General features: G+C 44.1%; 1 long non-coding RNA gene across 1 annotated transcript; it reads right to left on the bottom strand.

Annotated features, from left to right (window-relative positions):
- Window positions 1-1,729: 1,729 nt before the first annotated feature.
- LOC119117341 lies at window positions 1,730-22,538 on the bottom strand. The gene is made up of 2 exons (XR_005096500.1): window positions 22,302-22,538; window positions 1,730-2,446 (listed from the first exon to the last, which is right to left on the bottom strand). It is a non-coding gene; the product is annotated as an uncharacterized LOC119117341 (long non-coding RNA).
- Between the last annotated feature and the right edge of the window lie 919 nt (window positions 22,539-23,457).

Raw genomic sequence — 23,457 nt, 5'->3', positions numbered from 1 at the left:
GAGGGTAACTTGGAAAACATATTGGAACGCGGCCCCCAAGGACTGGAGTTTGACACTCCTGGCAAATTTGCTCAAATATGTTCATGAAAACACTTTCCTCCAAGTCTTATCATCAATCAGGACAGCATGTATTTATTTGTGGTTTCCAGCTGCACTTATACTGTATGTTCATCTTGTACAAGAATAAAACACAGTCACCATAAAAAAACATTCCCTCGTTAAGTGCACCTGTGTGAAAAGTTTGGCTCCTGCAGAACGTGAAAATGAACCAAATCTTTTCACGCAGGTGTGTTTAACGAGGGTAACTTGGAAAAAATATTGGAACGCGGCCGCCCGAGGTCTGGAGTTCGAAACCCCTGGTTTAACTGAAAGTGCAAAGTGCCCCACCCGCCCTCACCCCCACCTCCTGATTGGCTGGTTGATCTGTGACGTCACTCACGGATACTCCATTAGGTACACCACCACTTACAGGTATACCTAATTACAGGCCACTTCATTAGGGAAAAATCAGGGTCAAAGTTTAACTGAAACTGAAAAGTGCCCCTCCCGCCCTCACCCCCACCTCCTGATTGGCTGGTTGATCTGTGACGTCACTCACGGACGCCCCATTAGGTACACCACCACTTTCAGGTGTACCTAATAACAGGCCACTTTATTAGGGAAATATCATGGTCAAAGGTCACAGGTGTCAAGCTCTAGTCCTCGGGGCCGCGTTCCAATATGTTTTCCACCCTCGTTAAACACACCTGCGTGAAAAGATTTAGCTCATTTCACGTTCTGCAGGAGCTAAAAGTTTTCACGCAGGTGCACTTAACGAGGGAATCACACGGACACTCCATTAGGTACACCGCTATTTTCAAGTGTACCTAATAACAGGCCACTTTAATAGGGAAATATCATGGTCAAAGGTCACAGGTGTCAAGCTCTAGTCCTCGGGGCCGCATTCCAACATGTTTTCCAAGATTCCCTCGTTAAGTGCACCTGTGTGAAAAGTTTGGCTCCTGCAGAACGTGAAAATGAACCAAATCTTTTCACGCAGGTGTGTTTAACGAGGGTAACTTGGAAAACATATTGGAACGCGGCCCCCAAGGACTGGAGTTTGACACTCCTGGCAAATTTGCTCAAATATGTTCATGAAAACACTTTCCTCCAAGTCTTATCATCAATCAGGACAGCATGTATTTATTTGTGGTTTCCAGCTGCACTTATATTGTATGTTCAGCTTGTACAAGAATAAAACAGTCACCATAAAAAAAACATTCCCTCGTTAAGTGCACCTGTGTGAAAAGTTTGGCTCCTGCAGAACGTGAAAATGAACCAAATCTTTTCACGCAGGTGTGTTTAACGAGGATAACTTGGAAAAAATATTGGAACGCGGCCGCCCGATGTCTGGAGTTCGAAACCCCTGGTTTAATTGAAAGTGAAAAGTGCCCCACCCGCCCTCACCCCCACCTCCTGATTGGCTGGTTGATCTGTGACGTCACTCACGGACACTCCATTAGGTACACCACCACTTACAGGTATACCTAATAACAGGCCACTTCATTAGGGAAAAATCAGGGTCAAAGTTGAACTGAAACTGAAAAGTGCCCCACCCGCCCTCACCCCCACCTCCTGATTGGCTGGTTGATCTGTGACGTCACTCGGACACTCCATTAGGTACATCACCACTTTCAGGTATACAGAATAACAGGCCACTTTATTAGGGAATAATCATGGTCAAAGCTTTACTGAATTTTTTTTAATGTTGTTTGCATCTTTCAACACAGTTTTAGCAGCGACTTCTTTTACATAGACTGCCATTCACATTAAAAACAAAACATTGTGGAGTACATGGCTCAGTGGTGGAGTGGTCATCTAATACAATCATACAAAAAAAGAGAAGACTAACAACTCCTTAACGAACAAAAATCATTTTCCAAAGAGGATAAAGAATATATGCCTTTGAGGATAGTTATATTGTTTGTCTGCATTTGCCCCATTTTGTAGAGCGCTATCTTGGGGAATTTGATCAAATACATCACATCAGCTTTTATTGCAACCCGCTGAAAACAAACAAACAAACAAATGTGACATTTTTTGATGTCATCAGAAGTGCAGCAGGGAAGGGCCAATTTGGCTCACTGGGGGGGAGACGCCAGATTGAATTGGCCCAGTGTCACCCTCCATATAGCAGCCAGTCAACGGGGAGGAATGGAAGGAGGTAGAAGAAGAGGGGGGGTGGTGAGGCGCCAAGTGTCCCCCTCATTTTCGGACTAGTGAGCCGGGGATAATGGACGGATGGAGACGAAGGCGTCCACAGGCGCAGGATGATAGAGAGGCGGCTGAGATTGGTTCACGCCACTGTGCCATGACGGGGAGTGGGGGTTTCTCCACGTTCCTGTGATCATTGCAGACCTTTGACATCAAACGACCCCCTCGGACCACCTTTGGATGCCACGCGGCCCTGTTAGGGGGGGAAAAAGGGAACATGAGTTTTTTTCTATCATGATGGACACTCGAGTAGAGAAAGAGCAGTCAGAATAGAATATGTTAGGTTATATAAAACACGCTCTATCTCGCTATATCCAAAATGCTGAAGCCATATTTGAACATCTTGGGAAAACAAAAACTGGTTTAATTGCTGTTCAGATTTCTCGGTCTGGAGATTCAAAAGTTTGAAAAGGCCCTGGTAGACTATCAATGTCTATCAAGACTGAGCTTCAGTAAGTCAAAGACGGACTTTTACGATTACTGCAAGAGCACATCTCTCTTGTAAGAGAAGACGATGTGTGCCGTTGTGCCAGCCGCCGTCTGACAATCGAGTTTATGATGCGTTTGTCAGCGTGCCCTTGGTGATGTAAAGTTAAACATCCAATACGCTCATTGAGCAGCTTGGCTCCCTGACGGATTCCTACGAAAGGAAAAAAAGAAACCACCGTCGCCGCCATCATCGATTTCCCCGGCCGTCGAGAAATTGGCGACCTTCAAACGAAGAACGTAATTTTGGCCGCCGGTGATGAAAAACCGTCGAGGGGAAGCTGATTAATGAATTGGTTGCTAACAAGGGGCGTCGACCAAGCGCTGATTGCTACACTTGTTGGCAGACAAGATGATAAAAGGCTAAATTATGAGCGGCCAATCAGTAGGAATTGTGTGACATCAAAAGAGTTTAGATTTGACTAAGAGGTTGCTGACGTAAAATAAAGACCTGGCTCCACCGGTAACGGTGAAGCAACTCAAGATTCCTGGTAATCACTCAAGTTGACAGTGAAAAATTTTCCTTGAAATAAACAGTGCCAGTTTTTTCTTTATTTGGCCCTTGGAAAAAAAACGGTTTGGACAAGCCTTGATTTCGGGTTCGGAGAGGTCAGCGTCACGTCTGGCCAATGCGTAAAGCTCCCCTCGGCAAGCAGTCAGTGGGCAGGATGAAGGTGCGGAGTGCAGATAGAGGGGTGGAAGGAGGGGGGGGGCGGTCAGATTGACGGAGCGTAGCGGCAAGTGCACTTTTCAAATGTCACCTTGGCAGGAAGAATGGCGGGAAATAGAAAATACTTGAGGGGAGGCGGAACTGTTTGACATTTGACAGTCATCAAACTATAAGCTCTCAAGCTTGGAGCTAATGCTAATGCTACCTGGCATCTTAATGTTGCTGAAACCTTTGACTGGCCCAAATAAAAGAAAAACAATAGTGCCTGACTTGTGGAGAGTATCACCACACTATTTCCAAATAGAAAAAAAAAAGCCATGATATCGCAGATCCCAGCTGGGCGTCCCACCTTGACGTGTGATCCTTCGGCCGCATGGCCACAAAAGGCGCTTTGACACCTTCTCCAGGCGCACTTCAAAAACACATCAATCACAGCCAGTCCAAAATGTCACAGACGATTTCAACGTGGCGCCTCGCAGAACACCGAGATACTCATTTGACTAAAATGGAGCATAACAGAACCACCAGTTTTTAAATATATAGACAAATAGAAATCTCAGTGTAGTACCACATTGTGCCACAATATACCAGGGCAGCACTGAGTTTTACTAGAAGCTACGCCACCTAATTAAGAGCAAACCACAATATTATTTTAAAAAACAACAGAAACTAAAAACTATTAAATGTATGGTCTCTCTCTCTTTGTTTAGACAACCTCAGCCAATCATTGTCCAAGCACCCTTTTGATAAACAAATCTAGCTTTGTAAGCAAACAAGCTAATTAGACACAGCAGCCAAAAACAAAGACGTCTCCTGCCAGGGCTGTGTGTTTATACCTTTGCATTCCCAGCGGGAATTAAACTGACCCCACCATAGGGCGAGCGGTAATGGCAATAGTAGCCTTTTAGTATTTGTTTGTCATCTGGAGAGGTGCATGACTTCAAGAATTTTACTGACACGCATTGATTTCGTCCATATCATGGGTGTCAAACTCAAGGCCCGGCCGGGGGCCAGATACGGCCCGCCACATCATTTGATGTGGCCCGCGAAGACAAATTGTGCATCAAATTCGTGTCATTACTAGAATTGCAAATTGTCTTCACTTTTAACAATCTTTTTTTTTTTAATATTTGACCAGTTTTTACTCGTCTGATTTGAAAACGAGTTATTTGTCAGTTTGTTTTGTAGCTTTTACTGGATATAATATGAGGTGCTCATACATTTATTTGGGTTGACAGTCATAATGGCCCTCCGAAAGAAGCCATGACTACAATGCAGCCCGCGAAAAAAATGAGTTTGACACCTCTACTTTATATGTTTGCGCTCTCTTAAATAAACATGGACATGTTTAGAGTGGATTTAAATGACCTCTGCTGCTTAGCCTCCCATCATTGATACTATTGGCGAGTGTACAATAACTTAGCGGCTGCACATCTGTCATTGTCAATATAATCGTCTGTTCAGAATTGATTTGGAAACAATCAGGGCTTTCTTTGGCGCACCATTGGCTCACTGGTCGTTAAGGACACGGGAATGAAGATGAGGATGGCTGCGTTCAAAATCACTCCCTATGCATTATAGTCACTTTTCAAGAAGGATGAGGGCTCCCTCTAGTGGTATACTAAAGTATTACTTAAGTACAGTTTCATCATTATATATACCTTCTACTTCTTTAAAATCTTTTACCCCCTTCCCCGCATGCGTGTGTGTGTGTATATGTTAAGTGTACTGCTGCTAACAAAGGAGTTTCCCCATCGAGGGAATAATAAAGGATTATCTTATCTTATCTTATCTTATCAGTATTAAATGTAATCAGAAAGTCGATTAATCGGTACTATATACATATTTATTTTGATTTTGATTATATATTAGAAATAAATAATTAAAAAAAATACTAAGTCACTAAGATTTTGTACGGTTTGATCATTTAATTCAGTGATACTTTGACATCCCACTAGAGGGAACCCACGTTCCACTTTGAGGCACTCTTTAAAAATCACAAGTATATAAAATTTGCAAATTAGTGATTAGGGACTTGGGAACGAGTGAATGATTCTGGAAACAGCCAATTGGTGACCATCATCGTTTAAGGTGGCTGTCAAATGGAAACAACGGCAGATGTGTGCGTGACATTTACAAAGCAGCATCACAAGAGCGTCTATCATTATGAATGCGAGGTCAGGGGGGGCTCCCGCAGACGCATTGCTGGCGACGGCCAGCAAGGTGTTGTCGTGGCAACTCAAGGCGCACTTTCCCTTTTGTCAAACTGAGGCAGGGGTGGGGGGTGCCCATTATAGCCCCACTGGGAAGGCTCATGCATATTTAAAATAAAACCAATGATAAAGGTTGGTCATCTGGGAGTAGGAGTGCGCCAAACTCAACTGGACCTTCACCGGCGACGTGTCATTAAGCCTTTAATTGACTCATTGCATCTATAAAGCTAATGTAGCCATCTCTCAATGCAAATGTTGCCGGTGCAACGGGCCGGATAGGTGACGGACGCTGACAAATTGACGACAGGAGGAAAAAGGTCACACGGTGACTCGGAATGTGTTTTACATGTGTCCCTAAAGACAAGATCAAAATGAGTGCATATATGCTGCTTTTGAGATGCAAATAAAGCCACAAAATATACTCAGGCAGACAGTCTGCTTGCTTAGTGGTGTAAGACCACATCGTAAATCTTTGAATCCTGTCATAATTGCTTGGTGAGCCCCTCAGCTGTCCTGGAAAATCAATTCTGTTCCTTAAATATATTACCTCCAGACTTCTGTGAAAAGTGTGCTCAATTCTGTTGTTAAATGATCACTTGTCAATCTTACGGTTAGCTTAGCAATTAGCATGGCTTCTCCGTCTTTCCTCGTAATTGCTTTGTGAGAAGGATACTTGGTAGAAGAGTATTTTATTCGATGCCACTGAGTTAGTAGCAACTCTGCAACATGTTTAGCTGCACTAGTCAGTCAAAGTTGGTCGCTAGCTAGCTGGTGCGGCTAAATAGAACCAAGCCTGCCTGACCCATGCTCAAGTACTAATCAGCAAATGGATGGATGGATGAATAAACTAGTCAGTGTCTTTTTAATCAAGTTCTAGAATGCAGTACGGGCCTTTGTAACAAAAATGTTAGTGGATCCACTCTGAATAACTCGTGACTTAACATGATGACTTCAGACTCTCACACTCATGGGGGAACAAATGTTTATCTAAAATGAGAAGGTTATGGACACATCCGAGTGCATTGTCCACAATGACTGCCAAGGGAAGATACTGTAATTGGGTTCGAAAATACCAAAAAAAGCCGCTTTTGCCGCCAAGTGATAAAGTGGAAATTTAAGCTCTGACTGATCCAATCGTCTAATAGAGGACGGCGGGCAAAGGCACAGAGATAGACGAGAAGCAGAGTGAATGACACAGAAATGTGTAGACAGCCAGACATGCAAATCTACACAATGAGACGAGCTCTCCCGTGGCCAAGCAGGTAGGCGGTTGTGACTATGAGGTGCGATTAGGAGGTACACGGGAGGCGGAGATAGCATCAGAGCCCGATGGAATGAAGGCTGAAGTCGGGCAAAGTCGCTAGCACCTGTGCAATGCCCGGGGGGACGCAGACAGAATTACTCGGGCCGCGTTCAATCTCCGAGCAGGGTCTCGCGCACACGCACGCCTTCCTTGAAAATAATGTCCAAATTGAAAAAAAAAAACAATGAAATTGGGAAGATTAGACTTTCTCCAACCTCATCACAATTCTGCTCCCAGCAGACATAAACATGCATTTTCACAAATGCTGCCTTTAAGTGCTAACCTTGACGCTCGGGCCTCGGCGACATTGCGCATTCGAAGCCCTCGGGCACGCCGCCCGCTCGGTTCAGCCAAATGAAGTCTGCTGAAATGCCACCGGGTTTCATATTCATCAACACACACACACATACTTCAATACAGTCAAGTCATACCTTGTGCTCCATCTTGCTAGTTTTTAAAACTACAAGCTATCGCTAGGTGGAGTCAACGCAGCGGTGTCATTCACTGTCTAGTTAAAATTTGACGACTTTAGTCGTCAATGGTAGTGAATGAGTTAACTGCTCATCTAACAAAGAAAAAGTTTGGAAGGACACCCTGCTGCACTTTACAGTTTGTTTTGAGTTGCCCAAGGCTAATTATGATTTCAATGCCATTGGCACTTGCGGGGAACTGACCAGATGGCGTAAGTTATAACATTAAAATATTTTTTTACACATGATTCAACTGTTTATAGCCTACGTAATTTTTTAAAATAAAACACCCGATTACCGAATCTGTCATGTGCATGAGTGTCTGGATATTGGAAGCCGGACCACCGCTTCCATGTGTCCCTTCCATCTGTCACCCGGTGAGTCGAGGGGGATGTGGGTGGGTGGGTGGGGGTCAACGTCCAACCTCTCAATATGTGAGGCTCGCATGAGAGAGTAAAGGAGGGTCACTGTATTTCCCCATGAATGAAAGCATTCTTAACCGCCGCTCGCTGTTATTGTCGCCGGCTCTCAGGGAATGAGTCGTGACCTCTGGAGTGTCCCAGACAGACGGATGGACAACAAGGCAAGACGCTCTGCTGATCCCGTGAACGGAGGTCATTAGCCCGGACTGTGATCCACAACAGCGGCCATTAGTGTCGGGGGTAGGGGGGGCCCAAATGCCCAAAAGCGACACGCTGTAATGTCCGGGTGGCGGCGGCTTCGAGACAGAATGGTCCGTTTCAGCTGTCATTAGAGAAAAGGCAGCAGGTCAGATGCTTTGGGGATGGATGGAAAGACACTGTGAGGGAGTGTGTGGGACACAGGGCAGCAGATGTATTGTCAGTGATTACAGAGCACTGGCCGTTCAATCACATCATGTGTGTGTGTGTCTAAGTGTGTTTGTGTGCCAGATGCCCGACAATTCTATAGTGTGTTTGCGCAGGTTCTAACCTCGATTATTTTGTTTCTTGTTTTTTTTCGTACCTTTGTACCTTTAGCTGCTGTGCGAATTGTCAAGCACATGACAACTGCTGCTGACCTTGGTCGGCATTCCGAGAGTTTCCATCTCAAATCTAGAAATAACTCTACTATAAAAGTCAATTAGACAAAAGGGTCCACCCTTAGAATCTATCGGCCCCATTGATGCATTCATTGACTTGGGCCTTTTTCCAAGACGGGATGATAATTAAAGGTTCCTGGGGAGTGGCGCTAGGCTAATCCAGGGCCAGTTCAAGGCCGTAACACCCGGCATTATGAGCTTTAATTGGTATTGTGCCATTTACATGATTAACACCCGGCCGAGGCCTGCCACCTAAAAGCACTCATTACTCTTGGCAATTCATTAAAATAGCAGTGTGGAGTCTAATGAAAAGAAAATGTGTGCATACTATAGCGGAGTTAATGTCCAGAGATCATATTTGCTACGATTCAATTCACTGATTATCCATCACTTTCATTGCCTTCACAGCTCGGAGGCAGTGCGGCGTTTTATGGTGATGTGTGCTTATTCCCAATTCTCCTGATGGATAAAAGGAACAATTTCCGCTTGGTAGAATGCAATGTGGAATGACTTTATTTAATGAATATCTAAGAGGCATCGAGAAAGGGCAGTTGGTGTACAGGAGATTAGGTTTGTCTATGTCTCCATTTTGTTACCCCATGTCTGGAGGGTTTGTTTATATGGATGTGGGACACTCATAGTCGTACTTAAAAGAATTTAATTTTCTCAAAATTGGTTTGTCTGCCATATAATCAAGTGGGTGTACCTAATATATGGACATTTTCCACAATAGAGAAATCGAGACGGCATCCTATATTCCGATTGTCCGAGAAAGAATCTAGCCAGCGAGGACTGTGCTGAGTGATTTTTGCTTTGTCTTTAGGTTTTAGATGTCACCTTCCCCTAATCACGCTGCTTATCACTTCTAACAGAAAATGGCGGCCAACTGGATTGCTTCCAAATATCACGAATATACCCTGGTGTCTTCAGCGAACAAAGCAGTTTACTGCCAACTAAAAACAAAACAAAGGCAGATAAGTCGAGTGTAGTTTTGCCTTAGGGAAGTAGCGTATAATTTGCTCAATTCCAAATGACAGTAGTGTGTATTGGCGCGTTCACTTATTTCACCGTGTTAAGATTTCGCAGTCTATCACCGTCAACTAAAGGTGCGGCCTCAGTGCTCCGAGAACCCCAATTACCGAGACGCTTCCTTATCTGGACCCATTCTCAACCCGCACACACTGTCAACAATCATCAGCCCTTAATGAATTCACCCACATTATTTGCCAGGTTTATTGGCCTGAGACCCCCGAGGCTCTATCTATAAACGAAGCAGACCTGGAACAATTGCACTTCAAAAAGCAAATATAAAAGAATGCGCATATCCTTATTTCCTGCATCATAGACCACCTTTTTCTCCAAGCGAGCAATTGGAATTGAAATTCTACATCGACAACGTATCTTTTTTTTTGATTGGGTTGTAAAGGAAATAATCTGTCTTCACTCGGGTGGGGTGGGGGGGACGCATAGCAACCATATCACAGCGAAACATCAGACGGGCTTTGAGCTTCATAAAGCATGAAGGCAACATCTTTTGCATAGTATCAGAATAAAGAGCTCTCAAGTATTCATCTTAATCGCTTTTCTGACATTCAAAAACAAAAGACGCAATATTCAATACCACTTCTTGGTATGAGATAACGGATAAGAGGTGTGGTTTGATGTTAGGCAAAAGGCGGGGTACATCCTTCACTGGTTGCTTGTCAGTCACTGGGCAAATTTGTCAGAGGTGGCAAATCCAGGTCCAGGAAATAAAAACCCAGCCACAAGTACCTGTGGCAGGGATTTTACTTCCTGGACTTGTCACAGGTACCTCTCCTCCGCCGAGAGGTACCTGTGGCAAGGTTTTTACTTTCTGGACCTGGAGTTGCCACCTCTGGTAGCGATGCACATCAGTCTTCAAATGAAGCCCCCCAACGCATCCTTTGTAACCTGATTCTATTTCCAGGAGCAAGTCAAATCACAGGATCAATTGTTCCTTTGAGGACAACAAAAAGCTGACAGGAGAAAAACAAGACATGCCCCTACTGAGTTGATGGTAATGGCACCAAGAGTAGTAATGATAGTGTGCACGGATTGATGTTGTGTAGAGAAGGGGAAGTACATTGATGAAAGGGCGGTTGGGGTAGTGGTGGTGGTGGTGGGGGGGGGGCGGAGTCAACATGCCACAACCATATGATAATGTAAAGGATGAAGATACCACAGAACAGCTCATAATGGATTGATTCACACATTTCTAGGAGGGCCTTTTCTTTCCGTCGGCTTCTAGACGAATGGTAATCACTCCGCCGCCTTTAATCATGTGTTGAATTGGCAAAAAAACCAAAAACAACAGGAGGAAAGTGTTTGGGCCTCGATTGAGAATCGACCGCTCGGAGGGGAGCCTACCTATTGGTACGCCGCACCATCCGCCGTGGCGCCGACTTACAAGCAAAGGTGCAATTGACAGAGGCTCTAATTACACTGATGGCTAGGCGGGGAAAGAGAACAAAAAAAGCGGGCGGAAAAGCACGACAGGATAACAACAGAAAGTGTCTCGGTGGAAGACTGGGCCGAGGAATAATTGTTTCGTCAAGGGTGTGATTGCCATCACCTCCCTTAATCCACATCAACAAAGCATACGCACACCTTTTGACGTGTCTCGCCTTTTGAGCTGTGGTTGCGGCCTTCTCGGCTGATTTCACCCTTTCATCAACAAATAAAAGGGGAACGCGTCTTTACGGTTCATGGGGGGATGACGAAGAAGCCTTTCTGGGAAGGTTGGCTTCTTCTGGGGCTTGACTGGAAACAACGTCAATGGGCCCTCGGGTGCCGTCCCAATTCCAATTCCGAGAAGAACCATTCGGAGAACAGATTTAGAGGGATTTCTCTCCCTTTGAAAAAGTAAATTCCAGCGGGAATTGCAGATAATAGTGAAGAAGCGAATGACTCGGACTTTTAACAAGAGGGGGCGGGGTTGGTGACAGGTGATGCAGCAGGTAAGTTTATCCATTTACTCCACATTAGTTGTTATCGATCGGGCGTGTCAGTGCATCTGCCATCCGCTTACGTGAGGCAGAAAGGGCGGTTTGTTAGATTGGGGGGAGACTGGAGGCACTCTGGAATTGGGGAGCCCGTGTTGCACCAAATTGGGACTGATGGACCAGAGGTGACACCGGGACCGAGCCACTTAACAGCCGCTAATGGTTGAACCAGATTACCAGTCAAACCCGGACCACGGCCGTCCAAATTACCCCTCAAACGGAAAAACCACCAAGAAGCGGTAGGTAACCTGGCCGCTTGAAAAGGCTATTTTCACAAGAGTGGGGTATTTTATGTCATTTAATTAAAATTATTAAATAAATAATGAATAATAATAAATATAAATACAGATATAATAATAATAATAATTAAATATAATAATATATAAATATAATAATAATAATAATAATAACTAAATAATTGAAATAATCAAATAGTTTTTCACAAGGGTGGGGTATTTATTGTCATTTAATTAAAATTATGAAATAATAAATAATGGATTATAATAAATATAAATGCATGTATAAATATAATAATCATATGTAACTATAATAATAATTTATAAATAAAATAATACATAAATATAATAATAAACAAATAATTAAAATAATCAATAAATAGTTCAAATATTATTCTATTGTTGGACAGGTTCCCCCTTGTCAGAAATGTATATTTTCCTCCCGGACCGATATGCGCGTTGGTTCCACCGCCAGCAGATATTCTCAGATCAGTGTGATATGACACACACTGTGAAATCAACCTGAGCCATTATTAAACCCCCTCTAACGGGCATCACACCTACGCAGAGCGCATTACCAAGAATCTGTCTCACATTAGCATTAATAGACATCACAGGATTTCATACGTTGGGATCACGGGCGTGAAATCCGTCACGATTTTCGAAGAAAAGGAAACGAAGAGGAGACCTGGCGACTTTTCAAGCGTAATCCCGATTTAAATTCTCAGTAGCTGTATTAATCATCGCATTTCTCACTGTGCTCTGTGCGAACGTAAGTGAAACACGAACCGGCGTGTAGCACAACAACAGGGTGTCATCTCCTCTTGCGTTATGACGGCTACCGTGGCGACAGTTTTAATTACACGCCATCAGTCCACACAGAGTCTAATAAACCGGACTGTCAATCTCAAACTCATTTGGAGGTGGGACGCCGCACCGCTGATTACATTAATCACTGACACTCAGTCGAAATAGGAACACAACACCATGATGGTTTGTCTGCCTCCGATGATGAAGTTAACTCCAAGTAAGTCTTGTCAAGCTGAGGGGAAAGAAAAGTTGCTGACTGGCCACTAATCTAGAAAAGGTTTGTACAGAATCGGAATTTCATCTAGGAAGAAAATCTTAACGCATCAAAGTTGCTAATTTGAAATTGCTGCTAATCTGGATCAGATCCTGATTAGGTTTTTGGTGTCCATTGGTCTGTCGTCTCTCACTTGGTTGCTCAACCGACTGTAGTTGATACGTTAAACAAAAGACAGAAGCCCTTTCTAAGCTTTGTCACTCTTCAGAGACAACGTTTGGAGAGCCCGGTGAATGTTGATCACCCTTTTTTGTCTAATGTCTAACTCGTCAGCGTCAATCATTGTTTTGGTCGCCGCCTTCATTTTCCCTCCATTATCTTCTTCTTCCACCCTGCAATCCATTATTCATTCCCTCGCACTCGCTTTTGGTGGTGACAGATTGACGAGCGTTTTCAATTAAGTGCCTCTATTTATTTTTTGGGCGCCAGGCGTCATATCACTAGAAGTTGTGTACTTTTTTCAGAAAAAGCCTGCCGCATCTGCGAACGGGCGAACAGGCTGTAGTTGTGGGAGTGCTCCTGCCCACACACGATGGCCAAGTCAAAAACTGGTCCCCGCTCTGGCCTGAGCGGGCCAGATGGCCTCATCCACACATCGTGTCCGGGCCTTCCCGGTATCGTCTTTGATTTACAGAGGCATGTGAAGTACGGCGAACCGCCCCCATTGAAAAAAAAAGCAACACTTCACGCTCAGATTGGATTTCTATTGACTCTGTGCAGTGAATGCCTTACGTCCCAAGGTGATGTTTTTGCCAATCGCGTTTGGGGGCGTTATCAGTTGCGCGCAGGCCTCGGCACAGTATGATGCTATCACAGGGCACGCTAACTGCTGTGTTAAGCTTTAATGAGGACTAGATTAGCATGCAAAGCACATAGCATACCCCAACGTTGAAGCGCGGGCCCATAATAGGCCAGATAAGGGATTTTTCTGCTGATCTCACACAAACACGGACGGCCTCCGGGGTGCTGTTTAGACCGTGCTCCGTTGTTTACAATGCCATTCGTCACTTTGACACCTTTTGTTTGCGGTTTGGATGTCACCCCGGCACGATGGTTGGTCCACGCACGTGCGCTCCTTTAAGGGTACCCTTTGAGAGGGAGCCATGCGTGTTGACCTGTGAACCCCCCAATCGTGCACCTAACCCACCAGATAGTGAGGCGAGTCCTTTATTTGGCTTCTAATGAAGTCTCGGAAGTCCCCTTGAATCACATTTTACGTTTGCTCTGTCTGCTCTGAATAAAAATAGCAACTCATATGGTCTAATTTAGCTCTTCCAGGAAAGAATCAAATGTTTATGCGTGAGCTTCATTTTTTGGGTATACTCCCGCCAAGAATGGAACACTATCAAGGCTCGTTTTTTGGATAGAATCTCACATTGTATTTATTAGCGGTTGTTTTTCAGATACTAACATTAAAGACAAATGGACATTTTTCTCTTCAGTAGCATCACAAATGGCCTCGTCACACATATTCTCACTGTCAATTTGACTTCAAAGCAAAACAAACAACATTCCCAGCACCATTTCCATATTTCCCCGGAGTCAGTCTGAATCGAAGCCATTCCGAACAAATTACGCCCTCTAATCTAAATCCATCATCATTCCGGTGTTGCTTTCAGGCGTCAAAGGTTAGAACTTCGCCTTTGGTCTGCAAACAGACAATGCACACGCGGTGCCAGCCGACTCGCTAACAATCTTACCAGAGCACTAGTTAGCATGACATCCACTTTACTGTGGGACAAAGTGACACACAGGGGACCCGGCGAGGCTGTGTAAAGAGGACGTGATCTACGAGATGATAGCGACTCTTGCGCCTTCTATCATCTCCTCTATAAAGTCCAGTCAGTCATGAAATAAGGATGTTACAACTTCTACTGCAAACACAAGCATCCAAGTGCATGGCTAGCTTCCAGATACTTCACATTAACAAGGCAATGGCTGCGTTGTGATTGGTTGACATCTTTTCCTACGAGTACAAATAATATGCAGATCTGAATGCTAACTAATTAATTGCAGACAAGGTCAAACTGACTCGCTAATGGTGTCATCAAAGCTAGCTCTCGGAATGCTATACCAGATCCCAAACTTCCTTCAGAACCGGGAGGAGAGTCAGGAATGACAATGGCATTTGGTATTTACACACCCCCGTGATTCATCTCCATCGTATCATGCTGAGATAAAGCAGAAGAAGTCCCAAGAAAAGGTCAGTATCTCTAGACGGCTGCGTGCGCAGCTACAACGCTATGGGTGGGGATTTATGGAGAGGGTAAAGCTATGCATGCTTGTCGACGCCTCTGCTGGCACAATCGCACACACACGCAAAACACACACACCCTAGCATTCTACCTCCCCTCGTTTACTGCAATGCGCCAGCAGTGGTTAGCGTTCGCAGACAAAAGACAACAAATAGTAAGAGGTAAAAAAGGGAGCCGGCATACAGTCACTGTTGTTCCTCTCCATTGATTCTGCAGATACATTTTTTAAATACACACTCATCAACAGAGCGGCCGGTCTGGCAAATGCATTTTTCAAACACTTGGCAGTCGATAGTCATTTAGCGTGTATCTGTGTCCCCCCGAGTAAAGACTCTCGATCAATCCAGTTGATGAATTCAAATAAATCACACGCAGAAATGAAGCCGAGCACTTCTGCCGGCGCTTCCGGTGGGCGCACTGTACCGGAGGCCACGTTGCAAAAACAATATACGACGCTGTCCCCCCTTTCGATGGGAGATTAAATAGAGCCGCGTGGGTGGCGGAGCAGCTAAAGCTAGCCGGCGTAGCTTTAAAGCATCAACCAGTCGATAGTCTATTATAGACACACGGTCCTTTGCTGGGTTAACAGCGTGACAATGCAAGTGGAGGGTGATGGAGAGTTAATAGGCTGCAAGGGAGCTCTCGACGCAAGACAGAAACTTAGTCCAAAATGTCCCGTACGTGTTTAAAAGCCTCTTGGGGTATCTATCGGGATCTGCTCAAAATGCCCAAACAGTAAATGCCAACTTTACTAAAATGCGCACATCCACCAATTAGTTGCCATTCTTATTGAATGTTCCAACGGCCAAACCATCGCCGTTAAATGTCCTCACCGTGAGACAATTACAACCCACGGAGAGCTAATTACAGACAAAGTCAAGCTTGGTGCTACTACTGTATTTCTAATGATGCAGCAGAGCCTACCTCAAGGGGCAGAACTCTTCCAGCCAAGGTAATTATGCCATTATTCTCTAAGTCCAGACTGACCGAGGGGGCCTAAACTCATCTTGACCTCCAGGACCCAAAGTGCGAGGAGAAGGCATCGCAAATAAGACCCATCACTCCCTCTTCTCGACCTTCTCACCTGCCTCCTGCCAGTAAACAGTTGAAGAGTGTGAATAATGAGATTTTGGTCCACTCTGGTAATCTTGCTCTCACCCAAATAATTTGGCTGCCGGCAGATGAGAACAGAAGGTTTTACTGATAGTGACTGTGCATATGAATGAAGTCAAGGAGGTATGACAGGAAGCACATAAGAAATGTGGTTTCGAGGCTCATTTAGGACAAGAAATGAGTAGACTACTGCGCATTGGCCGAGGGTCGTGATCGAAGCGTAAATAGGACGTGGCGGGTGCTTCGACTGCTAAGATGCTTTCATCACGGCAAACCCCACGCCAAAGATATTCCATCAGGAATCCACTAGCCGAAGGAACCGCACGTCGGCACTCCCGGTGAATGATGTCACTCAAGGACTATAATGGAGCTCTAATGAACTCCCAATGCCATGCAAGCACATTTACGCTACATTATTGCTTCTTCACCCTTAACCTCCCAGTCGAGACGAGTGGAGAGCACTTATGTCCGCAGAGATAGGGAGTCATTATAGATGCACTGGGAAGGAGTGATTCTGATTCGTCAATGGTCGGACCACGGTCTTAGCGATTCAGAGAGGGCTTAGTAGCTTCTGTGCAGTTTCGAGGACCGACATTACTACGTCTGTCACGTTGTAGCCTAGCTAGTTTAAAGGAAAGTAGAACGACAAGAGCCCGCGGCATTAGAGCAGGAAAGCAAATGTCAAAGATGAGAGAACCATGGCAGAAAACAAGCTCCTCCCCTATTCTTTTCTACCAACTTTGGAGATACCTCCAGAAATCAAATCACTCAGATCCTAATCTGCCCGCTGCCGTGCGGTGACAGATGGAAGGAGATGGGTGAGGAACAGAAGGTGGAGGAGTTCAACTAATTGCCTGATGATGGAATTTTAGCATCTCCTTCATTATAAAGTAGCTTCTAAGTGTTATTGATCTCACTCTCGGAGTTGTGCGGTACGAGAGAGCCCGACTGCTCTGAGCCCATGCATTATTCAGGCTTTCTGACAAACATGCCTCACCAGGGCCTGCCAATCCCTCTCGGTTGGCTCGGGAATAGCTGCAACTCCCTCGCCGGCGTGAACCGACCTCAAGCTCCGCAAACGAACACATCACGTAGTCTCGACTTCTCGGAGATGGGTTTCAGGTTGTCATTCTCTCCACTCCACAAAAGGATTAATCCATAACCAACTGACGACTACTCCTGCCTGCTCCAATTCCCAACCGGTCAATTATAAACGTCAACCTTTCCTTCCAAAAAAAACAACAACAACAATCTCAGAACAGAGAAATGGACATGTTTATGTTTTAACCAACCGTGTGTTCTTGTAGCGTTGCTGCTACGACCATTACAGTCAGAGAGAGCTATCAGTAAGTCTGAACGTTAAATCTTCTTGGCGTAATTAATAATCCATTCTCTTTTCCCTACTGCCACGAGCAACACCTGCGGGCATGGAATTTGGTCTAGATCCAATTTTAAGTCTGATAATGTTCTTGCTTGGAAACAACTTTTCAGAAGGGGCCATGCTTGGGTTGTGAGTGCCAACAAAGCAAGAATAGACTGTTTTCCCTCGCTATTGAGTACCGCATTATATTGTCAAGGACTTGTCGGCCATCACAGGAGAAAATTCAACATTGGGGAAGAAGATTGCAATCTTTTCAGTAGACTGAGGACACAGCAGTGCTTTCAAATGTAGGCTGAAGGAGCTAACATACTGAAAAAACATATGCAGCATTTGAAAATCATCATCTCAGGATGAAATTATGGCAAAAGTCAATAAAGAGCATGTCAATATGAACTAGCGAGATAATACCGGACAGCAAAAGAAAGAGTCGGGGATCGCTCGACAATATTCCCTGGAGGACACGCCGCCGAGAGATGTTCCGAAGAAAAGCACATCTCTTTTGCAAAACCATTCATCGTTTAGGGCTTTCTGACAGAACAGGCTCGGTCTCATATAATGTATCTTTGTTTTCACCCACTGCAATTATCCACCAGATCAATGAGTGTTATCAATACCTTGCAGCAATTAACATTTAATATCCTTCCACAGCCACTTACTCCATTAATGGCTGATTGATTATGGGAAAGCCTGGGAGCCGCACAGCTGGGAATGGCGTGGATCCATTCGGCCCCGTCAGTCAAATTGAGTCCCGGGTGCATCGCCGCAGAACCTCTGACTCCATTTTACGCCACAATATCTGAGGCAGACAGAACGACTATCAGGAAATCCAGGGATTTCTTTCATTTGCGGTCTCCCTCGCCCCCTCCCCTTTCGGAGCACTTCTAGTGTTTTGCTTGCATTTTGGCCCTCATATCACGCGACACCCTCCCTTCCACCGCGGCACTTCATAATCTAATCAGCTGTGATGTATTTTCAGCACAAGGAGGCACTGCTTTCCATTTCAATCAAATTCAGCCCTTTCAGAGAAGCCCGTAATGCAATCGTTCTGTACAAGATTCAGGCCCAATTTAAGTCCTATAGACAGCGGATGGCTGATAAACACTCCACTCTGATGCACCTCGCTCTCTCTCTCCGTCCCGAGGCCGTACGTTTTGTGTGTCGTACACAAGAGCTAGCTGCGAGCTATCTCCTCGGAAATCCCGTCGGCAAAGTCAAAGGCTTTGGCCACAAATATAAAAAAAAATGTCTGACAGAAATAAACATGTCTTCACATGCCCCAAAATAAGTCAGTAAACTAAAGTTGATTGATATGCCAAATTATCGAATATTTTTAGAATCGATCATTCTATCGATTATTCCATCAATTATAAATAAATCGGATAAAATTTTAGTTTGCATGAAAGTTGATTACAACTAAATAACCATTAAACAATATCACGCAAGAATGATTCATGTTCTCTCCAAACATATTTACTTAGTGGTGCGATTATTGATTTCCGACGTAAAAGCAGACATTTGCAAAAGCTTTATTTTTGATTGACCGCAAAAGATAATTTGGTTGTTTTTGGGAATAATTATAAAACTGATTAAATAATCACCGTTGAGAGACTGACGTGACAGGATTTGGAGAATTCTAAATGATGTTGTCGATTAATTTGAAAATCGATTACTTGACGATTAATCAATTCATTTTCACATCTCTAATACAGATGCATTTTTTTTCTGCCGACGTGGTCTTAATTGGTGAATTGTATCGGTGCTGAAGAAGTTTATAAACTTGACCAGTCAGGCTTACTCTGAGAGTATATGCTGTGTGGACGGGTCCAGAGACGGCTTCTCGTTTGCCAAGCAATGGGCGAGGGGCGCAGCGAGGTGTGCAAGCAGATTGGGAAGGTTTCGCTTAATAAACACTTTGTTTTCTGCTGACGATCAGAGGGCCAGAGCAAGGGATACACAGACTGATCGATAAACTGATTTGTTCCGGGCCTCTTCGTGGTTCATCAGACCCGGGAGCCTCTCCCCAGGCGGGGGAGCACTGAAAAGGGGAAGAAGAGGATGGTGATTGCAAGCTAGGAAACAGACAAGTGAAATCAAAGGCGTTAAAGAGAGAAAAACAGCAGGTGATAAGAATTTAGGATGCCGAGAGACAAGACGATGATGATGATGATGGTGGGTGGAGGGGCAGTTGGAGAAAATGGCAAGATAAAAACAGAAGCAAAAATGAGAGAATTTAGTGGGTCAAATATCAAGGCAACCGACAGTCAAGACGAAGGGGAAGTAACAGCAAAGCCTTTCAAACTCCACCGGCTCAACGGCTCAAAAAACAGCCCAAACAGTTTCCTCCTCTCTCTTCTTCTCAGAAGGACAAAAATATATATCTTCACCTGACCTGCATCGTATGTTGTCTTAACCACAGGGGAGGAAAAAAAGAAAAATAACCTTCCATTTCCTCGTGATCTATCTCAGGGCAACTTGATTCACAAAGCACTGACTGAGAAAACCGGTGAGATAATAGCGCGGCAATTTGGGTGCCTTCTCCACAAAAGCAAAATAGGCTTCGGTGCATAATGGCAACAAGCAATTGTGCCCGCAAAGATTTCGACGGCCATTACGGCATTGTTCGCTTTTGTGAGATCTGATGTCAGTCAAAAAAAAAAACTGTAAATCACTCCCTGAGATGTACTATTTGTCCAATCTGACCAGCAATTACGCTTCAAATTAAAATGTCTCGTTTTCAAGGTTGTGAACTGACAGGATATGGTTGTGATCTTATCTTTTTTTTTTATAAATATATGGGGTGGTATATTCCAGATAACAACAAAAGGTGATTAAAGGTGTCGGGGAGGACATAAAATGTGGTGGCTGCTCGCTACACCTTTCCTTCATTGAATTTTAAATGAGTCCAAAAGGGCACAATATAAGGGCGCTGTGATTCCAGTTGACCTATACGAATGAACTTTCCATATGCTTGGGTACTTCATAAATACAACAAGGACTGAAATTGAGTACATTAAGCTGACTCAATAGCTGAAACATGTTCAACCTATCTTCTGCTGCGGTGGGCTCAACAAAGAAAAACGACTTATAAATGAAAAATACAGTCGGTATTTTGCTGATAACAAGCAAGATAAAAAAAATAAAAATCGAAGTGTAAAGGTATCGCTATTCCAGAAACTTGCTTTGGGCTTATATTTATCGAGATATAAAAAAAAAAAAACATGGACGCTGTGTATTAAGCAATCAAATTTGCCCCGTGGCAGGTGGATTTTGATACAGTGGCGCTCGGTAATATCAGCAAGATTGCTGGAGCTGCAAGGTCAGAGATGAGCGGGTAGAAGTGGGCGGGGTTTACGTAACGAGCAGATCCATCGTCATCATTTTCAAATTCAAGTTTATGTCACCGAGCAGAATTGATGTTTTGTCCCGGCGCATGAATGACAGATTCTGTCATTTAATTGTATCTTAAACGATTGACACTGCCTCACTGCCTTACGGGAATTTGGATTTTATACTCTCGCAGTCGACAATTTGTTTTTTAGTACGACGGTCGAGAAAAGCAACTGGTTTCAATTACCGTCGCGATACGGTACAGAGAAATACATTAGGCCCCTATAAAAGAAAAAAACTCGAGGAAGAAGCATTGTATCTGACACTATCTTCTGGGAAAAAAAGAAAAAGGAACGAAGGTTTAATCTTGTCACAGACACAGCACAACAATCACGAGGGCTGATCTTCGATGCGGGAGATGGATTATAATCCAATAGAGACTCTGCATCTGGCTATCATCCCGTGGAATCATGTATGGCACGAGCAAAGACCACAAAATGAAAGAAACGTAATAGTGTACGCCGATGACTACGCTTACATATTTTCCTTTCCCTCTCCATCGTGTTTCTTTCCTCTTTGATTTGAAGAACGCCGGAGAGACTGCGAAGAGGCACTCGAAAAAAAGATGTGAAAATGTTATTTGGCAGGATGCAAATGAGGGCGATTGGAGCTCTTTAAACTCAGGTGTGCAACAACACGGCACGCTGTCAAGGTGGATGCGGGTGTGAAAATGTTTTCTTCTCCGGCGCGGTTAGACAAACACAAGTGGGGGAGGGGGAGTTTATTTGTGCCAGCCTTGATGGAGGCGAGCGCAAGACTGGAGGCAAACTCAGGGTGTATGCAGAGTACCTCTTTGCTGAATCAATAGGTTTGGTTACAAAGCAGTCGTTTTGATTGAGTTTCACTCTTCTGGAAGGTGTGTTGCATTATTTATGGTCGCCTGTAGAGGCCATTCGTTACTCACCTTTCAATAGGCAATGCACATTGTTAGATTCTTATCTTGTTTGAGGAAAAATGGATTCAATAAAGAAGGTGAATAATTTTAATAGAAGACACGGTGTGTAATATTAAATCTTTGTCAAGAATGTATGAGTTTACCGATTAAAAAAAGCTCGTAGAGATGTGTGGTTAGCTAATTAGCGCCATCTGCAGGACTGGGGTGGAACAGTGTCCACCTCAAAGTTTAGGCAGGTCCTCTATTAAATCTTTGTTAAGAATGTTTGAGCCTACCTCGACATAAGCTAGTAGAGATGTGTGGTTAACTAATTAAGAATGTTTGAGCCTACCTATAAAACTCCTCGACATAAGGCAGTAGTGATGTGTGGTTACCTAATTAGCGCCATCTGCAGGACCGGAGTGGAACAGTGTCAACCTCAAAGTTCAGGCAGGTCTAGTATGAAATATTTGTCAAGAATGTTTGAGCTTACCTATAAAACTCCTCGACAAGCTCGTAGAAATGTGTGGTTAGCTAATCAACGCCATCTGCAGGACCGGAGTGGAACAGTGTCGACCTCAAAGTTCAGGCAGATCTAGAAAAAGAGTCCAAAATGGATTACAGTGCTCAACTTTCCTCCAAAACATGTATCTTCATTTAACAGCTAGCGCCTTCCGAGAGAAGATACGAGACTTTTCGCCATTTCGATATTTGAACGGCAAAGGGCGCTATGGAAAGTGTGGTCCTCCTGAGGAAGCGGATGCTGCGGGATTTTTTTTCTTTTTTTTGCTCCTGGAGAATTGAGCTCTTTGAAGATCAGGAAATCCCACGGTCACAGTCTGGCCAACTTTTGATCACTTCCAGGAAAAAGGGGGGGGCGGAAAGTTCTAAGCTTTCAAAATTCTGTCTGAACCGGCGTTTGAGTTTGTCTCTGGTGTGTCAGCAGTGTGCCGATTCAGCATTCACTTGGTCTCCATCCATGACAAAGTATTTGGAATCTAATGAGCAAGTGCTTCCTGAGACATATCTATTATCTCCACTGCTTAACCAAGGAGCAACTAAGTTCTATCGGGTCACCAAAAACGTACAGAACAAATTAAGGGAAACATCTTGTATGGTTATTTAAAAAATGGCAGAAAAAAGATAAACAACAGTTGGGATGCACACAAATCATAAAGAGCACATTTGGATTCGCCCTTCAATGCACACACCTCTGAGCAAACACAAGATGGAAGACGTGTTTGTGAAATTGGGTTTTCGCTTTTGAGGGCCTGTCAAGTAAGTTATGGGTCAAGTCATGGAATTTGAAAAAAAATAGAAATGCGCTCAGCGTTCGGCGTTAAGGCTTCATTACTCTGAAGATGCTGGCTGCACCCGAGTTGGGAAGAGGAGTTAATTCCTAGCGAGTGAGAAAAAAAACACATTAGCTGAGACCTATCCATCTTCTCCACGCTGACGCCTCTATTTGAATTGATTTTTTTTTTTTTTTTTTTTTTAAAGGATGAAGCGAGGCAATGGACCTGTGGCGGCTGTGTGTGCGAGATGACATTCGCGGTAGGGAAAAAAAAATCATTTGGATATTTTCCATTTAAAAAGGGGAGGTGGGTGGTGTCGCCTTTCCTCTGATGACAAATTAAGCAACAATTTCA

Source organism: Syngnathus acus, chromosome 23 (assembly GCF_901709675.1).
Source record: "Syngnathus acus chromosome 23, fSynAcu1.2, whole genome shotgun sequence".
NCBI lineage: Eukaryota > Metazoa > Chordata > Actinopteri > Syngnathiformes > Syngnathidae > Syngnathus > Syngnathus acus.
The sequence above is the reverse complement of the archived record's forward strand: the minus strand, read 5'-3'. Positions and strand labels throughout refer to the sequence as shown.